General features: G+C 41.0%; 2 long non-coding RNA genes and 1 pseudogene across 2 annotated transcripts in view; 1 reads left to right on the top strand and 2 right to left on the bottom strand.

Moving 5' to 3' along the window:
• Positions 1-25578, bottom strand: part of LOC138410452 (uncharacterized) — a 42963-nt gene extending 17385 nt beyond the window's left edge. Inside the window, exons 1-2 of the long non-coding RNA XR_011243159.1 lie at positions 25399-25578; positions 5905-5979 (exon numbers count right to left, since the gene is read on the bottom strand). This is a non-coding gene — a long non-coding RNA (uncharacterized lncRNA). The remainder of the gene's footprint in view (positions 1-5904; positions 5980-25398) is intronic.
• On the top strand, positions 1563-3960 carry LOC138410589 (uncharacterized). Its single transcript, XR_011243297.1, has 2 exons — positions 1563-2898; positions 2990-3960. It is a non-coding gene; the product is annotated as an uncharacterized lncRNA (long non-coding RNA).
• LOC138410451 (rho-related GTP-binding protein RhoA-C-like) lies at positions 5969-9452 on the bottom strand (annotated as a pseudogene).
• Positions 25579-26205: the final 627 nt, after the last annotated feature.

Raw genomic sequence — 26205 nt, 5'->3', positions numbered from 1 at the left:
AATGACACCACGACTTGAAACAATACAATTGATGATCAAATATAATCTATTTAATGTGAATGTGGACAGCAGTGACATTATAGTAATATGTTTTTAATTGGCTGGTGTGTACGTCCTCATGATTGAAAATGCAAGGATTTGTTTAGTAAATTTGTTTTTGCTGCATTTGTTAGATTGGCATAGAGACTTCCAAAAATGAATTTACAGAGCCTGATAAATTATGTGACACACAAAAACAAGATCCTCTAAACAACTGACAGAGGATCTGAAAATGAATCAATTTAATGCTACAAAGCAGGGGAGAATATAATAATAATAATAACTGCAATAACGGCAGCGATAAAAGACCGGGAACACTTGAGCACCATCAGGTATTAGATCTGACTAGTTAAAAAGTAAACAACAGTGTAAAGACATTTAATTATTATTGATGACAGACACAATTCATATTATAATGAATTACTGATATATTGTAATTAATAATAGTAATAATGGTAAAGTTGTTGTCCTGAGGTTCCGGGGTCAGAGATATCTGAAATGAGAGAGAAAAATGGAGAGAGAGAGACTATGGGAGTACAAAGTGAACTAGTCATTGACATGTATTAAAATAAATAAATGAATGAATGTGGGGGGTGCAGAGAGACAGAGAGAAGTGGAGAGGTCCTCAGTGCATCATGGGAGTTCCCCCAGCAGTCTAGACCTATAGCAGCATAACTAAGTGATGGTTCAGGACTCACCTGATCCAGAACTAACTATAGGCTTTATCAAAGAGGAACGTTTTAAGTTTAACTTTAAATGCAGAGATGGTGTCTGCCTCCTGAACCCAGAGTGGGAGCTGGTTCCACAGGAGAGGAGCCTGGTAGCTGAATGCTCTACCTCCTGTTCTACTCTTACAGTCTCTTGGAACCACAGAGAGCCTGTGTTTTGTGAACGAAGTGATCTGTTGGGTTAATATGGTGTTATGAACTCTTTTATATATGAAGGGGCTTGATTGTTAAGGGCTTTAAATGTGAGGAGCAGGATTTTGAATTCTATTCTGAATTTTACAGAGAGCCAATGTAGATAAGCTAAGACAGGAGTAATATGATCTCTCCTTCTACTTCCTGTCAGCACTCATGCTGCAGCATTTTGGACCAACTGGAGGTTTTTCACAGTCTTCCTGGGGCATCCTGATAATAAGGAATTACAGTAATCTAGTCTAGAGGTAACACACAGGTGTACTATCACATTCAGTAAGGCTCTATGAATGTGATGGTCATAACTGTGTTTACCTACTTTTTAGAAGGTGGAAATAATCAGGGTGATCAACAGGTGGAGGAACACGGGGCAGGAAGTGAAGTTCTCTGAGAAGACACAAGAGGTGAGGCAGCTGTGGCTTAGGGGGTAAAGTGGCCATCCTCTAACCATAAGGTCGGCCCTCTTATAGACGAAGTGCTGCACATAGATGCACTGTTTGAATGTGTGTGTGAGTGGATGAATGGTAACTTTACTGTAAATGCTTTGAGTGGTCATCAAGAGGAGAAAAGCTCCATCTAAATACAGTCCATTCATATAGTCTGGAGGATATTGCACCTTGTTAACCCAAATGAAACAAATTGTGATTTGTGAATATTGGCTATACAAAATAAAATGTGATTGATTGATACAAAAAACATGAAACGAGAAAACATTCTGCTGAAATAAAAGACTGGATGGGAAACAACTTTCTCCAACTAAACCTGTCCAAATCCAGTGTAACTGTCTTTGGTCCCATCTCCAGCAAGAATGATATGATGGCAAAATGGTGAGCTAGAACCATTTACCAAGTCCTCAGCTAGAAATCTGGATTTGGTTTGTCTCAACATTAAGAAGGTTGTGCAATCATGTTTTTATCATTTAAGAAACATAGCCACGGTTAAATCTTGTATCCCTCACATAGACCTGGAAAGACTCATTCCCGCCCTTATTTCCTCTCACCTCGACTACTGTAACTCCCTTTATAGTGGTCTTACTCAGAAATCAATCCAGCGTCTACAGTGAGTCCAGAATGCTGCCCCTCGGCTTCTAACACAATCCAAAAATGTAACCATATCACCCCCCATTTAAGCACCCATGTACTGGCTGCCTGTTTATTTGAGGATTGATTTAAAAATACTTTTAATTACTTTAAAAAGCCAGACAGGCTTCTCCTCCCTATATTTCAGAACTTTTATCTCCTTACGAGCCAGGACGCAGTCTGAGATCCTCTGGTAAAGCGTTTCATACATGATGGTATATTTTGCTTGATAGTGACAATTGTTTGTACACTGCTTTTCTCAATGCATTGTGGGAAACAACGAGTCCACTATATAGGGTATAAAAATGTTCACTTAAAATTCGGGACAACACTACAAAATTGCAAACTCACCATATAGTGAACTATCTAGTAATCAGTGATTGATTTCAGACACAGCCCACGTGTCCCGGATGTTACACATGTCCTGGTCTCCCCTCATGATTGTGGTGATGGTGGTGAAGGAGGTTAGTGGTGATTTGATCCAATCTGTGGACAACTTTGCAAAGTTCAGTTATCTGGTCCCTGTCAGACTTTTCATACCCAAACACAACCATGCAACACAAGTAGAGGCAAACTGTGTTATGTCACAATCACCGCATTTTGCAACACAGCACTGTCCAAATGATGAAAAATATTTAAACAAGGTATTATTCACATTACATTTCAAGTTAGTCCATTTCATATATTAATTGATGTATATATATATGTCTAACATCCAGAGAAGAAATATGAGGAGAGTTTTGTGACCACCCTGTCATGGTTCCAGGTGAAAGAACTGCTGGCCACTGATGACTTCAAGCCCAACTCAGCCATGGTGGTCTTGGACTTCCTCATTAGACATTCATTTATTGAGCCTGACACAGGTTTGTGACTCTCCAGACAATTTCCATTGTGAGAGTAAATTGTAAAATCTGTTTACAACTTTAAATGTCTTTGTATTTCATCCCCTCTCAGAGCCATACTATCAGGAACTAGTGGCAGGACTCCATCGGACACTATAGAGCGGAGCTGAGGACTGACGCCAGTGATGCCACTGTGTTAGATTTAGCTGCTTTCAGAAGTGCACTGAAGTCTGGAGCTCCTCCAGACTTCCTCCGGAGGGGCTGTATGTGTGAATGCAAATATGCAAGTGAGAGCCTCCGGACTTTTTCCAGAGTTGCTTTGGCCAGCCCCCTAGTATAAAGTCTGCAGAAAGTCCAGAGGAACTGATGTGAGAACACAGCAGGAGATCGTCCACAGGATTCATCGAATGTGAGTGGGGGTGTTGATGGTGTTTCTAACACACGACAGACTGAAAATAACGTTATATCCTGGGTCTGCCTGCTGCTCCACCCCTCACCTGAATCCTCTATAAGATGTATGTGTTGTTGTGAATACGTCTGAGCGGAGAATCTGCTGCATGTGAAAAGACAAAACTGCAGAAAGTCTGACCCAATTCTGCAAACGTCCTCCAGAGGTCATGGTTTTATTTACATGTATGTCAGCACAATAATGTGATCTTAACAATTTTACAATATTAACTTAGTATTTAGAAATGTGAATTTAAATAACATTGTACTAATTAGTGACAGAGATATAAAGACTCAATCAACTCACCTCTACAGACACAAGAACTCTGCAAGCACATGACAGTAAGTGGTGAAGAGAGGGTTCATAGATTGGTGCTGCACTGCACTCACCAAAACTGGTTTGAAAAGCCTGGGTGGAAATGTTTGATCTCTACCACTTGTCACACATACTGTCACTCATTACGAGAATGAGCTTTGATCTTTCAGTCAGAACAGAGGAATCTGTGCCCACAGAATTCTCTTAACACAGCTAATAGATTTTAAAAACATTGTGAAGCTGCTTGTAAAACTGAGAATGTTAACCCATCTCTACCAACCTCTGCATATGAAATGAAAAATACATTTTCTCAGTTTTAATTCTGTGTCCATGTGTTAATTATTTTTACATCCAAGTCCCTGTCTTTTCTACAGAGCACTGGGGGAGTCAGATAGAAAAGTACATATATCGAGGCCATGTTTTACTTCATTGACTGCTGGTACTACTGATGCATGTGTCTAAGATACTATTTGTAACCACATTTTAATTAATTTGTGCACATGAGATACGTGTATAAAAACAGTATAACTGCAAAACCAACAGTTACAGTATGAAGGTCAAAACAATTGAACAATCAACTGGCAAAACTTAATGAAGCTTTTCATAACCATAAGCTATATATGGCTGTACCAAACAATTAAATGGAAATGGGTATGAGCCTGACACATGGGGTACCTTGGAAACTTTGGGATCTTGATGGACGAGTGATGGACAATAGCATGATTCGTCATAACTGAAATGGTGTTAAGAGAGAAAGCACAAGACGCCAGAGGCAGAATTTGGTCATTCTCGGTTACAATTTATTTCCTTTAGAATACATTACAAAATACAACTGGAGAAATGTCAGGATACATTTGTATACAAAAGAATATTACAAATGTCCGATCCATAAGGAGTTGCTTGCATTTTGGATTTAATAAGCTGACATCATATATTTTAAAAAGTGTTAACCACACCGACCTCTTGATTTTAGTTGTGTGCAAATAATACAACAAAAGCCAGTAGAATATCACAAAGTGAACATAACATACAACAGAGTAAAAAGCAGAAAAAAACAGCTGTAGACATGAGTGAAGTGGCAGAGTGGGGAAAAACACTGTCAATGTCTAACTTCCAGAGAAGACCAAAGGTGTGGAATTACTTGTCCTGTATATTGCAGATGAACATCACTATAGATGACAGTCCCATGGCACTGATTCCATCAACTATCCCTCAAGTGTCACTTCTCCAACACAAACACTGTTTTCACTCACTTCCACAAGTGACTGAAGCCCTGGGCAAAGGTTTCACATTAAAAGCCTACTGGCAGCTAGCATAGTATTTATTTTGAAAGAAACTACCCAACTGTATAGTATAGGATACTTTGCTATAGAAATGTGCAATATACTGAATTTGTCAGGTAGACAGGGTTCAGTTTGCATTAACAGCAAATTGAAAGTGATCACATGGTAAAATTGGGAGGATTCTTCTTCTTAAATTCTGAAATATTTTCAGAAAACGGGGGAAATTAGGAATCAAGTCTTTTCAGCTTGTTTAAAAAAGGCTCTGCCCCAGTAGCAGTTAGAAATTAAGACCTGTTACTATTTCAGAATTTACAGTAACTTTCTAAAGGACAATAACATTTTATTTACCCTTTAATCCCCAGTCACATACAGCGTATTTGACAGTACACTTTGATTTATTTCAATCACAGTTTTGTCACTTTAAGGCCAAGTTAACTCAGTCAACTTTTATTAATTAACAAGCAGGTATAAAACACTCATGGTCGTTGGTCTCATTATGTTTTTATACTTAACTGCAAACAATTAAACTCTGCTTTTTAATTGAAAATTGTATGAAATATCACAGGTTCATAAAAAAGAAAAGCGAGTCCATAAAAAGTTTGTTAGTTCTAACTTTGGAATTTAAGGAGAGTGAAAAACATACAGAATGAAAGACAAGCACAGTCACGCTGCAAGCCACGGAAGTCTTCCAACAGTTAGTTAGGCAGGCATTCGTCTGATTTCGACCACCAGCCACAGAGGAGCTTACTGTACTGGAGTAAGAGTATGAGCAGGAGAAATGTTCCCTTCTCGTCATGTTCTCTTAATTTCAGCTTTATTGAGTCCTAAACTCGAGATTACAGTATTTCTATTTGAAAGCTAAAAGCTATAATGTCGAACTTAAATGTATATACATGTATTCCCCTTTTCCATAGCATTTGACCTTCCTTTTTTTCTTTAGCCTGGTTTCATCCCTACAACTCCCCAGTCAACTGTGTCTACCTTGGTGGAAACAGCCACAGGGATGTTTTTCTTAGCCGTGTTTATTTCCCTCCTTCCCTCCTGATCCTGCGTCACCTGACACTCTATAAAAGGCAGCAGCCGCTTTTCTTGCCTCGTCTCTTGGCCTGCAGTGCTGCCCTGGTGGCCATCTCAAACACCTCCCTCACGCCATCCTTCGTCTTGGCCGAGCACTCCAAGTAACCAAAAGCATTGATCCGGTTAGCCATTTCCCTCGCCTCATCAGACTTCACTGGTTCCTGTGTGGCAAAATCAAAAAAGAAAATAAGTTCAATGGGATGACTTGATGGTTTGATCTCTTCACATCTTTCTATCTTTCTAGCCGCTGATACATGCAGTGAATATGTTGGCTTGTGCATAGAGTTTACAGCACCGATGCTGCACCTCGTCAGAATCACAGAAATCATTCATAATGATGTGACCTAGATATTTCACTTGGTTCTTTCTTTAGGACTCGGCCTGTTCAATAGAATGAGAGAAAATTAAGTCTCTGGATCCAACACTCTTTTTAAACATGTCATAGGCTTGTACAGTTGCTGTAAACCAGCACTGTGAGGAGACAAGACAACTAAATCATTTCGTGGCCAAAAATAGCCACTCTGTAAAACTATTAAACAAGTTAATGTTATTCTTTATTTTTCACTTTTAATAACTTTTTTTTTTTTTAACCAACCTCAGTCCTGATCATAAATACCAAATATATGTATTCATTTTAAGTATATGAATGCTTTAAATGCTAATTTTACATGGCAATGACATTATTTTTTGAGGGTGAACACAGCATGGCATGTGTCATTCGTGTAGTGTCATATTTAAAAAACACTACCCTCTCGGCTCCTTCGTGGACAACAATGTCCACTCCCTAAATCTGCTGTAATAAACTTTACATATATATAAATATTTTTTTCCCTTTTAATGAATTCATTGTATTAAACATCAGCCCTGATCATAAATACCAAATATTCATTCATTTTTATTATTTCAACTCCAGTTTGACACCATTGGTTTTTATGCTAACTATATAAAAACAAAACACAGAAAATGTCATATTTTCCCTTTACTACATGATAATGTCATTATTTTTGGAAGGTTAACAGAGCCTGGCATATGTCACTGATGATCACTAACATTATTTTTGCGTAATTATTTTGCTGATTAGCAACAAACACACACAGATGCACAAACACACTTACACATACACAGTTACAGTGAAAGCTTAGCATGCTGTAACTCATACAGATATTCACAGCAAAATGTAGGTTTCACACATCATTTCACTTGCATACATTAGGTTTATGGGTTCCATTATACAGAAATAGTGCCACTACAGGAAATACTATGTATTTTACCTTTATGCCAAATGTGGGAAAATGGGTCAATATAAAAAATATAACTTTGAAGCCAGGACTTCAGAATGAAATAATAAAAATGTGTAATGCATGATTTTATTTTGGCAAAGAGATAAAAAGCAGTTATAATGGGTTCCAATGGGGCTTTTTTTGTGCTACAAATGTGATAAAAGGTTGTATTTTTTTTACACAAATTTTAAAAATCTGCAGAAAATACACATCTTTTGAAAGTCCCGAGTCATATGCATTAACACAGACAGAATTATCAAAAAAAGAAACTTAAATGGCCAAAGATGTCCAGAAGGTGCCCTAAGGGTTAACAATGCTATCCCCACCATACAGCCAGTCCTTAACTCTATTAACTGTTTGGAGAGACCATCCATATACAGAGTGAAGTGGACTGGTGAGAATATTCCACCTTGTCAAACCTGATTGTTACTAGAGTGTGCAGATAAACATTTACTATCTTGTATAGCTTTGCAGTGAGAACCAAAAGTGCAGAATATGGAGGACTCCTCGCTCTTACAGTTTCACAAACAGTTTCCCATGATTAACTCAGTCAATTTGATGCATTTTGAGATAAGTAACCTTTGGGATTATAATGAAATTCAGTCTAAACAAACCCCCATAGGTTTGAATTTGTATAAGCTGCAGAATGAGCACAGTTAAGTACAGGCCTCACTCACCTGTTTCATCTTGGCTAACTCTCGACGGGTGTGTTCATCATTCCGCAGGTCTTTCTTGTTTCCCACCAGAATAATAGGCACATTGGGACAGAAGTGTTTGACCTCTGGAGTCCACTTCTCTGGAATATTCTCTGCATCGGGCACAAAGTGTCCATGTTGAATGTGGAGCAAATGGTACATTTGTCAAAACCAATGGCAGGAAAGAAATCTCACCTAGGCTGTCGGGGCTGTCGATGGAGAATCACATGAGGATGACATCTGTGTCTGGGTAGGAGAGAGGCCTCAGCCGGTCATAGTCCTCCTGTCCTGCTGTGTCCCAGAGAGCCAGCTCCACCTACAGGGGTCGAGGACATTAATGCTTACATACTTCACAACACCACCATATCTGCATCACAATTAAATGCTACAGGGCTCAGTTACAAGGTTTGTGCCCTAGATTCTGACAACATGAGATAGATTCAAAGACAACCAGGAAAACAGCAGAAAGGTTGGATAGAACAGTTGTTTGACAAAAAATTGTTCCGGTACACAACAGTCAATTTTCCATTTCTGTTGATGTACAGGTTAAACAAGTTATTATTGAGCTTTGTTCAGTTTGTTAAAAATCCATCAAAATGTCAAACTGGTGATCTATTATCAGGTTTAAAAGCTTTGGCTCAAAATCAGGAAAAGTATTCAGATTCAGACATCAGGCAGATTCTGGGTGAGGGAGAAGCTTTGAAATACAACTAAACTAAAATCCAGAGGCACTTTTAATCTTAAAACATTTTCTTGAAAATATTTCGCCCAATTGGATGGCAACGTTGACGTTCGATCCAGCGGTCAATGTGGATTCTACATACTGTGTATATATGTCTAGATAGATTACTTTATTCATAGATTACTTTATTCATCCCCAAAGGGAAATTAAGTCTATGGACAAATCCGCCAGGCCAATATACAACCCAATGTTACCTTCTTCCAGATGTGTTGGTATCAGTGTACATGTTTAGAGATAAGTGAGATGAAATGACAGAATTTCACAAACAAGTTTATCATTTAAAAATAGCGTCTCTATGTTCATTTATCATGGACAAAAAAGATGAAGCATTGCACAAGCATTAGTTTAAAACATATTACTAACATTTGATATATTGTTAGCATTTTTTGTTTTTAACTGTCCAACATAGTATCATCCTTAAAAACCAAGTGCTGCTCAGGTTATATTATGAAACAAACCTTCAGGGTCCGAGGCTCAGTCTACACACCCTATGCTGTGTTAATTGACTCATGACAAAAAGAAAGAAATGTGACATTATAATAAACAGCTTACCTGTTTACCATCCACCTCAATATCTGCCACATAGTTTTCAAACACAGTGGGCACATAGACCTCAGGGAACTGATCTTTGCTGAACACTATGAGGAGACAGGTTTTGCCGCAGGCTCCATCACCGACTATCACTAGTTTCTTTCTGATTGCAGCCATCTGAAAGAATGAAGAAAGACATGTACTCTGTTATTGATTCTGTGCATTCAGAGCAAAAACAACCCTGCAGGGTGAGGAGCTTGATTGGTGTACAAGCACAATGATGAAATAGGACAGGATGAGAGTTTTAAGATGGTGTGAGGTATGGATCCATGAAACACTGTCAGGAAACACTTAACAAAACTCTGGAAACCTATTATGGCCACAATCATTTCATCTCCTGCTTTTTCAATATGTGGAATTAAACTCTTTTTGACAAAAATAATATCAACCAGAAATGTTTGCTTGATGATGCAAATTAACAATATAGATTATGCCATGGCTCTTTACAGAGTAAGTTTGAGACCTGACAAAATTATAGAGTAACTCAACAGTTCCTGCAAAGAGAAGCTCACAGGGAGAAACGAGGTGGAGGGGGCATCTGCCAATCAGACAGTGAACTTTGACTATTTCATCTGTCTAATGTATCTGCATTTATATGTGCGTGTGCGCCACTGGTGTCAGATTGTATCAAATGATATTCCCCAACACGAGTTGCTATGTGTGTGCACTTATGACAAGAGGTACAAGAGATCTAGTTGTGGCATCATGGACATGTGAAAAACTGTATTCAGGGTATGCTCCAGTATTTCAGTGTACTCCACCAGATATTTACAATGTTTCACTTAGGGCCAAAGCATTTTACTGACCAACAATGACTTTCAAATTAGTTTCTGGCATAAAACAAATGAAACACTATAGGTATGATATAACATAGTGCATGGAAAAAAACATGTGGGATGAGGCCTCATTTCTGATTAGAAGAAAAAGTCAAACCCATGACAATAACACTCGAACATGATCATTTCCAGAACGACTAGTCTCAAACCAGCTAATTCAATACTGAGACCTTGGATTGCATTCTGGATTTGGTGTTTACATGCTGATAAAATAAGATCAACCAATTTAATAGTCGGAAGTTATTAGGTTATGACTGTCGCCAATTTTCATCCAGAGCAGGAAATGGTAATCTCCGAATATAATCTCTGACAGCAGCTTTCAAACTGTGCCTGAATAAAATCCCGTCAAACCAGATGTAGAGGTTTAGTGGGTGGCTTTCTCTCACATGACACCGTATACCTCCATTAAGTCTGTAACCACCCAGCTTCATCCGTGTTTATACACTGCTGTCAGTGTTAGCTCCTCAGCTAGCTGGTGTTTCAGGAGTGTTTGCCAAGTTTACGTTGCGTTAGAGCTCCACTTCCTCACTGCTGTTTACCTCTCATGTAAAGAACCATCACATCTGTCAACCTAACCTCTGGTGAACCACTTCAGATTGAATATAATTGACGACCTAATCTCCTTTATTTTTAATCTAAAATATCTTTTGGCCTGTGTGAATCAGTGAAGTAGCAGCTAACTTGTAGCTAACAGCAGTTCAGTAAGGACACTGAAGTGTTAGCTAGCTAACTTGGCTGAGTTGACCGGGACAGCTAGCCTGTCGTCAGACACAAAACATTGTCACACTGCGATATGTTGTTTAAACCCAGCAGCTGGCTCAATCTCAAAGAGCTTTTACAGGACAGTTTGCCTTTTACCCATTCATATGAGGGGCCATTCAGGGTTCAGTATCTTGCCCAAGGACACTTTGGCATACAGATGGAGAAGACTGTGATCGAACCAATGACATTCTGGTTGGAGGACGACCGCTCTTCTCCTCAGCCACAGCCATAGCCACACATACACTTTGGTCCCTGAGGTCAGATGGAGGGTTTGCCCTTCAGGTGTTATGTAGAACATGAACCTTGTCATTACGACAGGAAGAGTTTTGATACTACTGTAGGCATGTAAAATCAAGCCCCTCTAGATATGGGGTGCCGTTTGTAAAGCAGCTCACGCTGAAAATAACAGCAACATTTTGTCACATTTAGCTTCAAACCATGTTTAAAAAACTGGTGTGAATTTTTGAGAGTCACTTTTTTGCACATTTACAACAATATTTGTCAACTAGAGATATTTTAAATATTTAAATCCAAATGTTAAATGTTACACTTAAATGTTAAATGTTAAATCTAAATGCTAAATCTAAATGTTAAATTTAAATCTAAATCTGACATCTAAATGTTAAATCTAAATCTAAATGTTAAATCTAAATCTAAATGTTAAATCTAAATCTAAATGTTAAATCTAAATCCAACACTAAATGTTAAATCTAAATGTTAAATCTAAACCTAAATGTTAAATCAAAATGTTAAATCTAAATGTTAAATCTGAATCTAAATCTAAATTGTTAAATCTAAATGTTTCGGGTGAAACTAAATATTTAACTAATATGCAAATTCAAATGCCGGTAACAGGAAGTACCAAAATAAAAGCTTGAGGAGGTCAGAGTGTGTTTATAGTGGCAAATAACAAATAAAACCCAACTTATCCGGGGAAATGGACTCTTGGACATGGAATATCGTGTTAATAACTACATAAAATAACAAACACGTATGCAGAAACTTTATTTGAAGAGTACTTTGAGTTTTTAGTGTCACTTTTATGAAGAATGCGGGACTTATGACCTGTAGCCACTATAGCCAGCCACAAGGGGGCGCACTTTGACTGATCTGTCATGTTCGCCCGCCTCCACCCAGTACACTCTCCTGTCGGCCATGGTCGCTCTGCAAACATGTCGATGAATGAATCGGCGTTAGCGGAGAATATCGGCAGAGCCGTTCTGGCAGCAATCCAAAATTTTTCCACATCGACGGCAACAGCAACAGCAACAGCAACCGCCACAGGGCTACCACAGGCCACCTCGGTAAGTATGTTTTCCAAATCACGTAGCATTGGATTCTTGTCAAGGCTAACTTAACTAAACTAGCTTACGGTAGCCAGTAGAGATTTGCTACTAGCACCAATGCACTTTATGTGTAGCACATATGTTTCTATAAACAGTAAAACTCACACCGGTAAGTGACGCAGTGGGACGAACTCATGAGCTGAAAAGCAAGGTGTGTAAATGTGAGTTAAAGATTACGTGAAGATGTTCTGAGCCGCAAAGCATCAATTATATAATTTAGCATTACAGCTAACGGATGTCAAATGTAAATGTGCCTCTGTCCTCAGTCAGACATCTCACCTTGGCTTACCTGCTGGCCTTTACTCAAGATAAAACCGTTCTCTGCTCGGCTAGAGAGAGAGTTATGCTGATGGAGGGCAGAGGCAGTCACAATGATAAAGACATTCATTTAATGTGAATAAGGTACCAGAGTGAATACTGTAAAAAAACATAAAATCTATCTCTCTTTGTTTCTACATTTTCTAAGACAGGAATATGATCTCTCCTTAGAGCTCCTGTCAGCACTCGTGCTGTGGCATTTTGGACCAACTGGAGACTTTACAGTCTTCCTGGGGCATCCTGATAATAAGGAATTACAGGCCTTGATGTTCTTGAGACATTCCTGAAGTTGAACTAAGTGATTAGATTCATCATGCTTCAGAGAAATGTACAGCTGGGTGTCATCTGCGTAACAATGGTAGTGTATGTGGTGCTTTCTCATGATGTTGCCTAAGGGGAGTATATATAAGGTGAAGAATATCGGTCCAAGGACAGAACCTTGTGGAACTCCATGACTAACTTGCATGTGCATGGAGGGGTCATTGTTGACATTAACAAATTGAAATCTATCTGATAAATATGATTTAAACCAGTCTAGTGCAGTTCCTCTGATCCCTATATGTTGTTCTAGTCTCTATAACAGGATCTTATGATCTATGGTGTCAAATGCTGCACTAAGATCCAACAGGACGAGCACAGAGACAAGTCCATCATCTGATGCCTTAAAAAGGTCTTTCAATAGTGCTGTTTCTGTGCTGTGATGGATTCTAATGTAACGGGTATGGTTTTGAACCCAAATGCAGCACAACAAGCATGGACAGTTGGTAACAGTCTTTATTGTCAGCTCTTAGCAGATCAGGTGGCAGGCAATACAGACAGCAACAGGCCGACGACTTGGTCAGATAGTAACAGGCAGAAGACTTGGTCAGGGATGGAAGGCAGAGGTGATTACCAGGTTTCGGACGAGGCAGGTTAGTCAGGAACAGGCAGGGTCGGCAACGAAGAATCAGTCCGGAGATAACTGCTGGAAAGTCTTGCATGAAGGCGTAGAACAATCTGGCACTGACTGAGAGTGGAGCTGGTGAATATATACTGGGCTTGATTGCAGGTGATGAGGAGCAGCTGTGTTGGATTGTGAGAGGGTGTGGCTTGGCTGGCAGATGAGGCAGAGGCGGAGTCCATGGAAAAGTACTGAGAGGTGGAAGGATGGGAGACTGACTGAGAAGTGGGAGGATGGGTGACTGACTGTGACATCTGAATCCTGACCGGAATTTGTCCAACAAATCGTTACTATCTAAGTAATCACACAGCTGGTTAGCAACTGTTTTTTCTAAGATTTTTGAAATGAAGGGCAGGTTTGATATGGCTCTGTAATTAGCTAAAACCTCTGGGTCAAGTGTAGGCTTTTTACGCAGAGGTTTAATAACAGCTACCTCAAAAGCTTGTGGTACATAGCCTGTCAACAAAGACATTTAATATGGAACTGTCAATCAGGGGGACAACTTCCTTAAAAAGTCCAGTTGGGACAGAGTCTAATTGACAAGTTATTGGTTTAGATGATGAAACTAATGAGGTCAGTTCAGGAAGGTCAATAGAAGAAAATTGGTTCAAACATAAATCTGGTTCTATGGTTTCAGGACCAGACAATGTTTCTACGTATGTGCTATTCATTGGGAGGAGGTGGTGGATTTTATCCCTGATGGTTATAATTTTATTTGTAAAGAAGCTCATGAAATCATTGCTTCTCAGGGTTAGAGGAATAGATGGGTCAGTAGAGGTGTGACTTTCTGTCAGCCTGGCTACAGTGCTGAAGAGAAACCTGGGAGGTTCTGGCATTTCTAAGTGCTTTCTTGTAATATATCAAGCTATTCTTCCAGGCTAGGTAAAAGTCATGTTTATTGGTGGAACGCCACTTCCTCTCTAGTTTCCGTGATGTCTGTTTTAGAACACGTGTCTGAGAATTATACCACGGAGCTGATCTCCTCTGATTTGCCTTCTTCTTTTTTAGAGGGGCGACAGCGTCAAGGATTGTTTTTAATGAAGCTGCTGTACTATTAACTAAGTTATCAACTAGTGTGGGGGTAAAGTTTTGATAACTTTCCTGTATTGTAGTGACACATGGCTGAGAGGTAAGTGTAGAAGGAAGCAGTTCTTAAATGTATTCAGTTTTATCAGATAAACACAGACTATAATAGAGTTTCTGTCCAGAATCAGTGTAATTAGTAATTCTAAATTTAAATGTAATTAAAAAATGGTCGGACAGAAGAGGGTTCTGTTGAAATATTATTACATTTTCAATGTCTATGACATATGTCAGAACAAGATCAAGAGTGTGATTCAGACAGTGGGTGAGTTTATTCACATGTTGAATGACACCAATCGCTATTATTGATTTGAAAGCTGAACTAAGGCTGTCGTTGGCAACATCTACATAAATGTTGAAATCACCTACTATAATTATTTTATCTGTCCTAAGAACTAGTTCTGATAGAAATTCAGAGAATTCAGATAAACCAATTCATCTAGTTATCATATATCGTCCGCCTGCCCCTTAGTCAGAATTTCTATGTGATTTCAGGCTTGGATGGATGAGGCTGATTATAAGATTTTCAAAGGAGTTATAACTTTCTTTCGGTCGAGGGTTGATAGATAGGTCAGATTTAGAGGTTGCTGCAACCCCTCCACCTCTGCCTGTGCTTCGAGAAGTATGAGTATTAGTATAGGTTGGGGGCTTCGTTTCATTTAAGCCTACATATTCTCCATCTTGCAGCCAGGTTTCTGTTAAACATAATAGATCGATTTGGTGATCGGTAATCAGGTCATTAATAAGTAATGATTTTTGATTGAGTGACCTGATATTTAATAAACCGCCTTTTATAATTCTGTGTTTTGTTACAGGTATATTGGCTGTGTTAACTTTTATTAGGTTTGAATATATTATTCCTGTCCTGTTTGCTTTTGATTTAATGAATTTAGGGTGTCGGGGGCAGACACAGTTTCTATAGGATATTGTGAGGATGACTGTTCAAATAGAAGCGCAGAGAAGCGTGTAAGACTGCGACTCTGCCTCCTGGTCTCAACTCTGGATTGTCACGGTGTGGACTGTCTAACAAACGTTGTCATGTTTCTAGATATGAGAGCTGCTCCATTCCAAGTGGGATGAATACAATATCTCCGAATCAGACCAGGTTTCCCCCAAAGAGTGCGCCAATTATCTACGAAGCCCACGTTGTTATTTGGACACCACCTTGACAGCCAGCGGTGAAAGGATGACATGCGGCTGTACATGTCATCACTGGAAACATTAGGCAGGGGTCCAGAGAAAAATTACGGAGTCCGACATTCTCTTTGCATATGTACACACCAAATCAATATTGATTTTTGTGACCTCCGACTGACGTAGTCACAGTCAAGAATAGATAACCCTTCCCCCTCATGATGTCAGTATTTGATCAAATACAACAAGTGCAGATCTTCACCAAGTTGGATCTGCGAAACGCATACCACCTTATCCGCATTCGGGAGGGGGATGAGTGGAAAACTGGTTTCAACACACCAAGTGAGTATTTAGTGATGCCGTTTGGTCTCACCAATGCCCCAGGAGTGTTCCAAGCTTTGATTAATGATGTTTTAAGAGACTTTTTAGATCAGTTTGTTTATGTATATCTAGATGATATTCTTATTTACTCTCCCGACGTGGAAACCCACCAGAGACACGTTAAGCTCGTTCTGCAACATCTTCTAGCTAATAAGTTACATGTGAAAGCAGAAAAGAGTGAATTTCATGCCGATACCATCTCCTTCCTGGGCTTTATCGTAACCCCTGGAAGGGTTAAGATGGACCCAGCTAAAGTGAGCGCTGTAGCCAAGTGGCCAACACCTGATAGCCGCAAGAAAGTGCAGCAATTCCTAGGTTTCGCTAACTTTTACAGGCGGTTTATCAGAGGCTTTAGCGCAATAGCAGCTCCTCTCCACGCTCTCACTTTTCCGCAGGTGTCATTCCGCTGGTTCGCTGACGTGGACGCAGCGTTCCGAGAGCTGAAGGGGCGGTTCACCATGGCGCCTATCTTCACGCTTCCCGATCCCTCTCACCAGTTTGTGGTGGAAGTAGATGCATCTAACGAGGGGATCAGGGCCGTCTTATCCCAGCGAGCCGAGGTGGACAACAAGCTGCATCCCTGCGCCTTCCTGTCCCGACGCTTGAAGGCAGCTGAGCGGAACTACGACGTTGGAAATCGTGAACTGTTGGCGGTGAAGGTGGCGTTGGAGGAGTGGCGGCATTGGCTGGAGGGGGCACAACACCCGTTCTTGGTTTGGACTGATAACCTGCAGTATATAAAAGGAGCTAAACGATTAAATTCCCGTCAAGCTCGCTGTTCATTGTTTTTTAACAGATTAAATTTTTCCTTATCTTACAGACCGGGGTCCAAAAACACTAAGCCTGACGCCCTGTCCCGCCTATTCAGCCCCGAGCCTGTTGCCACGGATCCCGAGCCTATCCTTCCACTTATCCGTGTGGTGGGGTTGGTATCCTGGCACATAGAAGCCGAGGTGAAGCAAGCGAATGGTGAGACCCCGCCACCTAGTGGGTGCCCTGAGAACCGTCTGTATGTTCCTGTTGATCTGCGCCCACAGGTGATTCACTGGGCTCACTCGTCTCTGCTCACCTGTCATCCGGGCGTACGACGGACCATATTCGCCATCACACAGCGGTTCTGGTGGCCGTCCATGGAGCTGGAAGTGCGGGAGTACGTTGAGGCGTGTCCAGTCTGTGCCAGGAATAAGAACTCCTCCAGAACCCGCGCAGGCTTGTTGCAGCCTCTTCCTATTCCGTCCCGGCCGTGGGCGGAAATTTCTATGGACTTTGTCTGTACACCACGGTTTTAACAGTCGTAGACATTCGCTAAAATGGTTCACTTTATAGCTTTGCCCAAATTGCCCTCAGCCAAAGAAACGGCCGAAATTATGATGAACAATGTTTTTAAGATTCACAGATTCTGACAGGACATCGTGTCAGATCGGGGGGCCCCAGTTTATCTCGCGGTTCTGGAAGGAGATCTGTAAACTCATCGGTGCCATTGTCATGGTTGTAATAGTGAACATTGGTTAACCAAGAGCTTATGACTGAGTAGAATAATAATAATTAATGGCAAAATGTGTTTAAAAAGACTGTCATGATTATAATACCGGATAATAAAATGTTTCATGTGTTTAAAATAGGATAAAATGAATGAAAATAATAATAATTCATGTTCATGATTTTCATATGCTAAGATAGCAGTTCATTAGAAAGAGTGAGTTAAAAAAGAATAATAATTAATTGTTTTCAAGTGTCTTGAGTTAAAAGAGGTTAAAATGATGATCGATCATCTATTCAGTGTTCAACTGCTTTTGCCTCGCAGGTATTGAAACAACAACAGAGACAGGACTGCACTTATAGATAAAACACTTTATTTTATATCATTTTTGTTTACAACTTTGTACTTACCTTTGATCAAATATGACTTGCATAAGTATTTCTGTAACTGCAATTGTGTTTTATTTTCTTTTATTAAGTCCGTGGCGAATGTGCTGCACGGCGATTGATTGTTGATGTCTGTTCCCGTGTTGAAGGAGAAGCAGGATGGCTGACTGACGAATACACACTGGCTGCTAACTCGTCGTGCTTGTGTAGTTTCTTTCCACCTTTTTTACTTTATATTTTCCCCGGCAACGGGGCGTAACACCATCGGTGTCATCGGTGCCACTCCATGACGCAGGGAAAACCCCCGCGTCATGGAGTTATGGGCGAATTATGGGCGTACTCAACCTGACATGGGTCGAGTACGCCCATAATTCCCTTCCCACCTCAGCCACCAGTATGTCCCCTTTTAAGTGTGTTTTTGGTTACCAACCCCCGACCTTTTCTGAGTCCGAACCTGAGGTGTCTGTCCCATCAGCCCATGCCCTATCTGGGCTGCAGCGCAACAGACTCTTATACGTCAAGGGGACAGAGTTAAGAGAGCTGCAGATCGCAGCAGGAGACCGGCTCCTGTCTACCAGCCTGGCCAGCGAGTCTGGCTCGCGGCCAAAGAACTGCCTCTTCAGGTGGAGTTGCGCAAACTGGCTCCACGCTTCGTCGGTCCGTTCCCCATCACCAGGATTATCAATCCAGAGGCTGTGCGTCTTCGTCTGCCTCGGTCCCTCCGAGTACATCCCACATTCCACGTCAGCAAAATTAAGCCGGTCAAGGAGAGTGCTCTGTTTCCAGCTACCAAATCACCCCCTTCTCCCCGTATGGTCGATGGAGGGCCGGTGTACACCATGCTGGCGGTGCGTAAAAGGGGCCAGGGCAGGAAACTCCTGGTGGACTGGGTGGGGTATGGACCTGAAGAACGCCAGTGGGTTCCGGACAGTTTTATTATGGACTTGGATCTTATCAGTGACTTTAATAAAGAACATCCAGACATTCCAGGGCCATCTGGTATTTGGCCATAGAGGGGGGCCAATTTGTTAGATTGGCATAGAGACTTCCAAAAATGAATTTACAGAGCCTGATAAATTATGTGACACACAGAAACAAGATCTTCTAAACAACTGACAGAAGATCTGAAAATGAATCCATTTAATGGTACAAAGCAGGGGAGAATATAATAATAATAATAATAACTGCATTTGTATAGCACTTATTAGAAGCCATTGTTAGCTGCTAATGCTAAGTTGCTAAGCTAACACGGGTAGTGTGTAAATCACAGTGATTTAGCAAATGAGTCGCTAAGAGAGGGAGAGGTGAGTGTAAGGAATAGTAAAACTGTGAGTGTGACTCAAAATTAGCTTCAGTGAGTCAGATATTAGCAGAATAGGGAGAGACGAAAAAGAGAAGAGTTCAAAACAAGGAGGTGACACAATACGCTCACCGCAATACGTCAGCACGTCAACAACACAACACGTGTTATTTATTATTTGAAAGTTAATGTTAGTTCTGTTAGGCTTTTCATTTTCTTTGCATGCATCTAACTACTTTCTTTAACCTGGCACCAACACCTCACACACTCATCTCCACAAACTTAACACATACATGTGATCTCAGCCACATGGTCCCACCACTCCACACACACACACACACACACACACACACACACACACACACACACATCTGTATATAGTAAGTACACCTTTTGTTAGTTTGTGTGTTTATACTTTTATTTTTTTCATAATAAATGTTTTTCTTTAAAACACGTCTTTATTAATGTTGCATAAGTGTGAATTTTGCCAACCTCTATACTGTCAAGAAAGAGAAGAGATACTTTATTGATCCCTCAAGGGTAAATTCTTTTTACACTCATTTTTTTAGATGCACTTTTTTTTAACCCTGAAACACAATCCCACACACACAAAGGCCGACGCCTGCCGACCCTGCTTCTATGGATTGGTCCCCCAGACGGCGGCGCACTCCTGTTCCGGGGTCCAAGGTGCCTGTGCGGCGGCGCCCACCTTCCAGGCCGCCAGAGAGACGCCGCATCCCGCGATGCCCACCTGCTCGACGCCCGGAGCGCCTCCTTTGGTGGGGTGGGTTCCTCCCCTGGGCGGATGGAAGGGGGGGAGCAGTTCAGGCCGGATAGCTCCCGGTCCTGAATCTGACAGTGGAGGTATGTGGAGGTGAAGGGGCTGGGAGAGCACCTTCACCTGCACCACAGAGGATCAGTCAGCACAGGTGAGAGCTGTTAGCTGATTGATCCTCATGCTTGAAAAGGCAGCAGCAGAGCTGCCTCGTGGAACACACTGGGGAAGAGACTGGGCGAAGCTAAAGGTCCAGCAGAAAGTGCTGGACCCTTTAAGTTAAGTGTTCTGTCAGTTCTCTTTGTATTAAATAAAAAGATGTTGCTGAGCACCCAATGGTTGGACTGGTTCGTCTCTGGCTGTCGTGGTGGGTACCCCGTGGCATGGTCGACTGCCACAACACCATTTAATGGTGCCACGTTTAATGAGTACATAGTCACAACAGTGATTAAGTGCAAGTGTTTGTTTTACTGGTTCTTTTAAAGAGCTGGAAAAATCGTCTCAGCAAAGACGGTTTCTTTGATTTGCTCTCTTTCACCTTTATCATCTCTTCTAGGATTGTTATTCTCCTAATCATTTCCTCGCTCCACTTTACTTTATCCTCCTCCATTGCCTCCAGAGCTTCCTTAGTGGTGTTGAGAGCCACCTGAATTGTGGACATTTCCGACTGCCACTGGTGTCTTTCCTTCCTTCCTCCTTCCTGTTCCTGTAGCAGAGCTGCCTTGAGCCTGGAGGTTTCCTGACTATGTGTAGCCAAGATTTGGGACTTCTCATGCTCCCAAAGGCATCTTGACTTTTCCAGTTGGTCATGGGCTTGAACCAGGGAGGTTTGGATTTTGGATGTTTCCTCAATCTCTCTGGCGAGGCATGTCTCTTTCTCCATTGTTTTCTCTCTTTCAGTTTGGACAGCTCTCTCAAGGTCACTGACCTTTTGGCTACCACTTGACTGAAGCATCCTCAGTTGTGAAACTTCCTTCCCTAGACCCACTTTAGTGGCATAAATATATACAATTTTTCGCTCCATATCCTTTGCCTTTCTGACGAGGTCATCATTTTCATGTACCTGAGCGATCATTTTCATGTGCTTCTCATACAGGAGCCGATTCAAGAGTTCAGAGTAGGCATGTGTAGTCAAATCAACCCCACTGCCAGATTCAAACTTAGGCACAGATGCAGACACAAATGCAGATGCCTCTGTGTGTGCAGAAACATCAGCTGTCCCAGCAAACTCTGTTTCTGTGGACTGAGAAGTCGATGCCTCTGCCTGTGGAGATGGAGGCTGAAACACTTTTGCCTCTTCCTCCATCCCCAGGACAGTCTGGTCTTCAATTGTCTCTTTCCTCAGGACAGTCTGGTCTTCAATTGTCTTTGTTGTCTCTTCCCTCAGGACAGTCTGGTCTTCAATTGTCTCTGCGGACTCTGTCCTAGGGATAATCTTTTCTTCATATATCTCTTCTGACTTTATACTCAGGACAATCTCGTCCTTATTCATTTCTGCTGAGTCCACCCTCAGGACAGGCATGTTTGTTGCCTTTGTTTCCTGACATGCTGGAAATGGAAGGCAATTTACAACTTCCCTTTTTTTCTTTGGGTGAGACTGCACTTTCCTTTTCACTTCAAATGCAGATGCCTCTGTGTGTGAAGAAACATCAGCTGTCCCAGCAAACTGTGTTCCTGTGGACTGAGAAGTCGATGCCTCTGCCTGTGGAGATGGAGGCTAAAACTCTTTTGCTTCTTGCTCCATCCCCAGGACAGTCTGGTCTTCAATTGTCTCTTTCATCAGGACAGTCTCGTCTTCAATTGTCTCTGCTGACTCTGTCACCGGGATAATCTTTTCTTCATATATCTCTTCTGACTTTATACTCAGGACAATCTCGTCCTTATTCATCTCTGCTGAGTCCACCCTCAGGACAGTCATGTTTGTTGCCTTTGTTTCCTGACATGCTGGAAATGGAAGGCAATATACAACTTCCTTTTTTTTTCTTTGGGGGAGACTGCACTTTCCTTTTCACTTCAAATGCAGATGCCTCTGTGTGTGCAGAAACATCAGCTGTCCCAGCAAACTGTGTTCCTGTGGACTGAGAAGTCGATGCCTCTGCCTGTGGAGATGGAGGCTGAAACACTTTTGCCTCTTCCTCCATCCCCAGGACAGTCTGGTCTTCAATTGTCTCTTTCCTCAGGACAGTCTGGTCTTCAATTGTCTTTGTTGTCTCTTTCCTCAGGACAATCTCGTCCTTATTCATCTCTGCTGAGTCCACCCTCAGGACAGGCATGTTTGTTGCCTTTGTTTCCTGACATGCTGGAAATGAACGGTGATATACAAGTCCCTTTTTTCTCTTTGGGGGAGACTGCACTTTCCTTTTCACTTCAGGTCTAATGACGGGAATTCCATATACAACTCTTGCTATTATGTTCTTCTTCTTCTTTTTAGATGTAGTTGTCTTATTATTCTCCCCAATTTCACTTCTGTCTGGTTTATAGATCTCTCTTTGTAGTGGTGGGAAATTAATATCATCCATTGATTGATTGAACGTTAGAAGCGGTCCATTGCTTTCGGTCACTTTATTCCTATTCATGCTGAGATTTCTGTATGAATGTGTGTGTGAATGGGTGAATGGAAAACTGTAGTGTAAAGCGCTTTGAGTGGTACAACCATTTACCATTTATGTGTCCAACTGTGATCTGATTTCCTGTTGAAGTTGACAAGTCTGTTAATAGTCGCACAAAGTGAAAAGAATTGGTTGCCTGGCTGAGAAAACTGAGATGTGTGGCCTGTTGACTGCACCTCTTCATCTAACAGCTCACTAGGGTTGCTCCTGACTGTTCCATTTCTCCCTGCAATATCTCTAACTAATCCCTTGTCGAAAAAATACCCCAAATAACTGTTACCTTGGTTTGTAAACATGTTACATAGAATAATGCAAATGTTAATAGTAGTGAAACAGAAAAACTCCAGGCCTTTTTATCGTTTGCGTGTTGGACGTAGTGTGCACAGCTTTTTATTAACAGTCTAGGATGTAGTGTTACGTTTTCATTCATCCTACCTGGTTTATCTGCATAAAGATTTTATATTCAATATTTACATGAGATGAAACAGAACTTGCTTATTTACTGTTCACGTGTGTGGCTTTGAATAGGTTTGAATGATGTTATTTTTACATACATAACACTGCGGCTATTTCAGGTCTGTTAAGCCATTGACACAACCTTCAGGCCATAGTTCACAGCTTTTTGAAATTCAAACATCAAACTGCATCAAAACAAAAACATTTAGCTTTGAGGTCAAATTGATAAACAGGAAGTGATTCTGTGAATATACAGTGTCACAAAGAAATGCAATATGTCACCTTGTACTTTACATATACATTACATATATACATACCAGCCACAAAATGTTGCCTTTTTAACTCTGTGTTCAAGTGAAAAATAAAATAGAGTAAAATCCATAAAATAAATGTTATTATTATTAAACTGTTATTAATTATTATTAAATAATTATTAAACTGAATCTCCTCTCTCTCACTTCTGTCCTGTTTGGAGATGCCTTTAGGAAGTGATGCGAAATTTCATCCACCTTCGGCAAGGATTCAACCTCTGCTTGAAATGCATTGTCTTCTGAGGGTTGACTGTTGGCAGCTCAGTTTATTTTATTTTGAAGAAATGACACCACTACTTGAAACAATACAATTGATGATCAAATATAATCTATTTAATGTGAATGTGGACAGCAGTGACATTATAGTAATATGTTTTTAATTGGCTGGTGTGTACGTCCTCATGATTGAAAATGCAAGGATTTGTTTAGTAAATTTGTTTTTGCTGCATTTGTTAGATTGGCATAGAGACTTCCAAAAATGAATTTACAGAGCCTGATAAATTATGTGACACACAAAAACAAGATCCTCTAAACAACTGACAGAGGATCTGAAAATGAATCCATTTAATGCTACAAAGCAGGGGAGAATATAATAATAATAATAACTGCAATAACGGCAGCGATAAAAGACCGGGAACACTTGAGCACCATCAGGTATTAGATCTGACTAGTTAAAATGTAAACAACAGTGTTAAGACATTTAATTATTATTGATAACAGACACAATTCATATCATAATTAATTACTGAGATATTGTAATTAATAATAGTAATAATGGTAAAGTTGTTGTCCTGAGGTTCCGGGGTCAGAGACATCTGAAATGAGAGAGAGAAAGAGAGAGAGAGACTATGGGAGTACAAAGTGAACTAGTCATTGACATGTATTAAAATAAATAAATGAATGAATGTGGGGGGGCAGAGAGACAGAGAGAAGTGGAGAGGTCCTCAGTGCATGATGGGAGTTCCCCCAGCAGTCTAGACCTATAGCAGCATAACTAAGTGATGGTTCAGGACTCACCTGATCCAGAACTAACTATAGGCTTTGTCAAAGAGGAACGTTTTAAGTTTAACTGTAAGAGATGGTGTCTGCTTCCTGAACCCAGAGTGGGAGCTGGTTCCACAGGAGAGGAGCCTGGTAACTGAATGCTCTACCTCCTGTTCTACTCTTACAGACTCTTGGAACCACAAGAGAGCCTGTGTTTTGTGAACGAAGTGATCTGTTTGGATAATATGGTGTTATGAACTCTTTTATATATGAAGGGGCTTGATTGTTAAGGGCTTTAAATGTGAGGAGCAGGATCTTGAATTCTATTCTGAATTTTACAGAGTTTTGTCACTTTAAGGCCAAGTTAACTCAGTCAACTTTTATTAATTAACAAGCAGGTATAAAACACTCATGGTCGTTGGTCTCATTATGTTTTTATACTTAACTGCAAATAATTAAACTCTGCTTTTTAATTGAAAATTGTATGAAATATCACAGGTTCATAAAAAAGAAAAGCGAGTCCATAAAAAGTTTGTTAGTTCTAACTTTGGAATTTAAGGAGAGTGAAAAACATACAGAATGAAAGACAAGCACAGTCACACTGCAAGCCACGGAAGTCTTCCAACAGTTAGTTAGGCAGGCATTCGTCTGATTTCGACCACCAGCCACAGAGGAGCTTACTGTACTGGAGTAAGAGTATGAGCAGGAGAGATGTTCCCTTCTCGTCATGTTCTCTTAATTTCAGCTTTATTGAGTCCTAAACTCGAGATTACAGTATTTCTATTTGAAAGCTAAAAGCTATAATGTCGAACTTAAATGTATATACATGTATTCCCCTTTTCCATAGCATTTCACCTTCCTTTTTTTCTTTAGCCTGGTTTCATCCCTACAACTCCCCAGTCAACTGTGCCTACCTTGGTGGAAACAGGCACAGGGATGTTTTTCTTAGCCGTGTTTATTTCCCTCCTTCCCTCCTGATCCTGCGTCACCTGACACTCTATAAAAGGCAGCAGCCGCTTTTCTTGCCTCTTCTCTTGGCCTGCAGTGCTGCCCTGGTGGCCATCTCAAACACCTCCCTCACGCCATCCTTCGTCTTGGCCGAGCACTCCAAGTAACCAAAAGCATTGATCCGGTTAGCCATTTCCCTCGCCTCATCAGACTTCACTGGTTCCTGTGTGGCAAAATCAAAAAAGAAAATAAGTTCAATGAGATGACTTCATTGTTTGATCTCTTCACATCTTTCTATCTTTCTAGCAGCTGATACATGCAGTGAATATGTTGGCTTGTGCATAGAGTTTACAGCACCGATGCTGCACCTCGTCAGAATCACAGAAATCATTCATAATGATGTGACCTAGATATTTCACTGAGAAGAATGAGAGAAAATTAAGCCTCTGGATCCAACACTCTTTTTTAATGAATTGTATTCTTCCTCCCGGCCACGGTGTGGCGCTAGGTTAAGTGCTGGGCGGCGCCAGTCGACCACTTATAACCGGGTGAGCGGCCACACCACGCTCTTTCCTTTCCACCCTTTGATCCCTCGGGTGGTGGCTGTGGCGTGGTGTGGTAAGCTCAAGCGCACATCCCCCATACATACAGGTACGGTAGCGCACTTACTCTTCATCCATGATCAGCGCAATGTGCACAGTGGTGACACTGACTTCCAACTCTTACAGCACCACAAGTGGCTGACTATATCGGCGGTCCCGCTTGGAGCTCTGTTGGGGTTGTAGTTCGTGTCCGCAGGTAGGCTGGCGTTATCTGCCTGTTTGGTTTTGTTGTGTCGCTGGGTCCTC

Source organism: Paralichthys olivaceus, chromosome 6 (genome assembly GCF_024713975.1).
Source record: "Paralichthys olivaceus isolate ysfri-2021 chromosome 6, ASM2471397v2, whole genome shotgun sequence".
Classification (NCBI taxonomy): domain Eukaryota; kingdom Metazoa; phylum Chordata; class Actinopteri; order Pleuronectiformes; family Paralichthyidae; genus Paralichthys; species Paralichthys olivaceus.
This window is presented reverse-complemented; position numbering and strand designations above follow the sequence as displayed.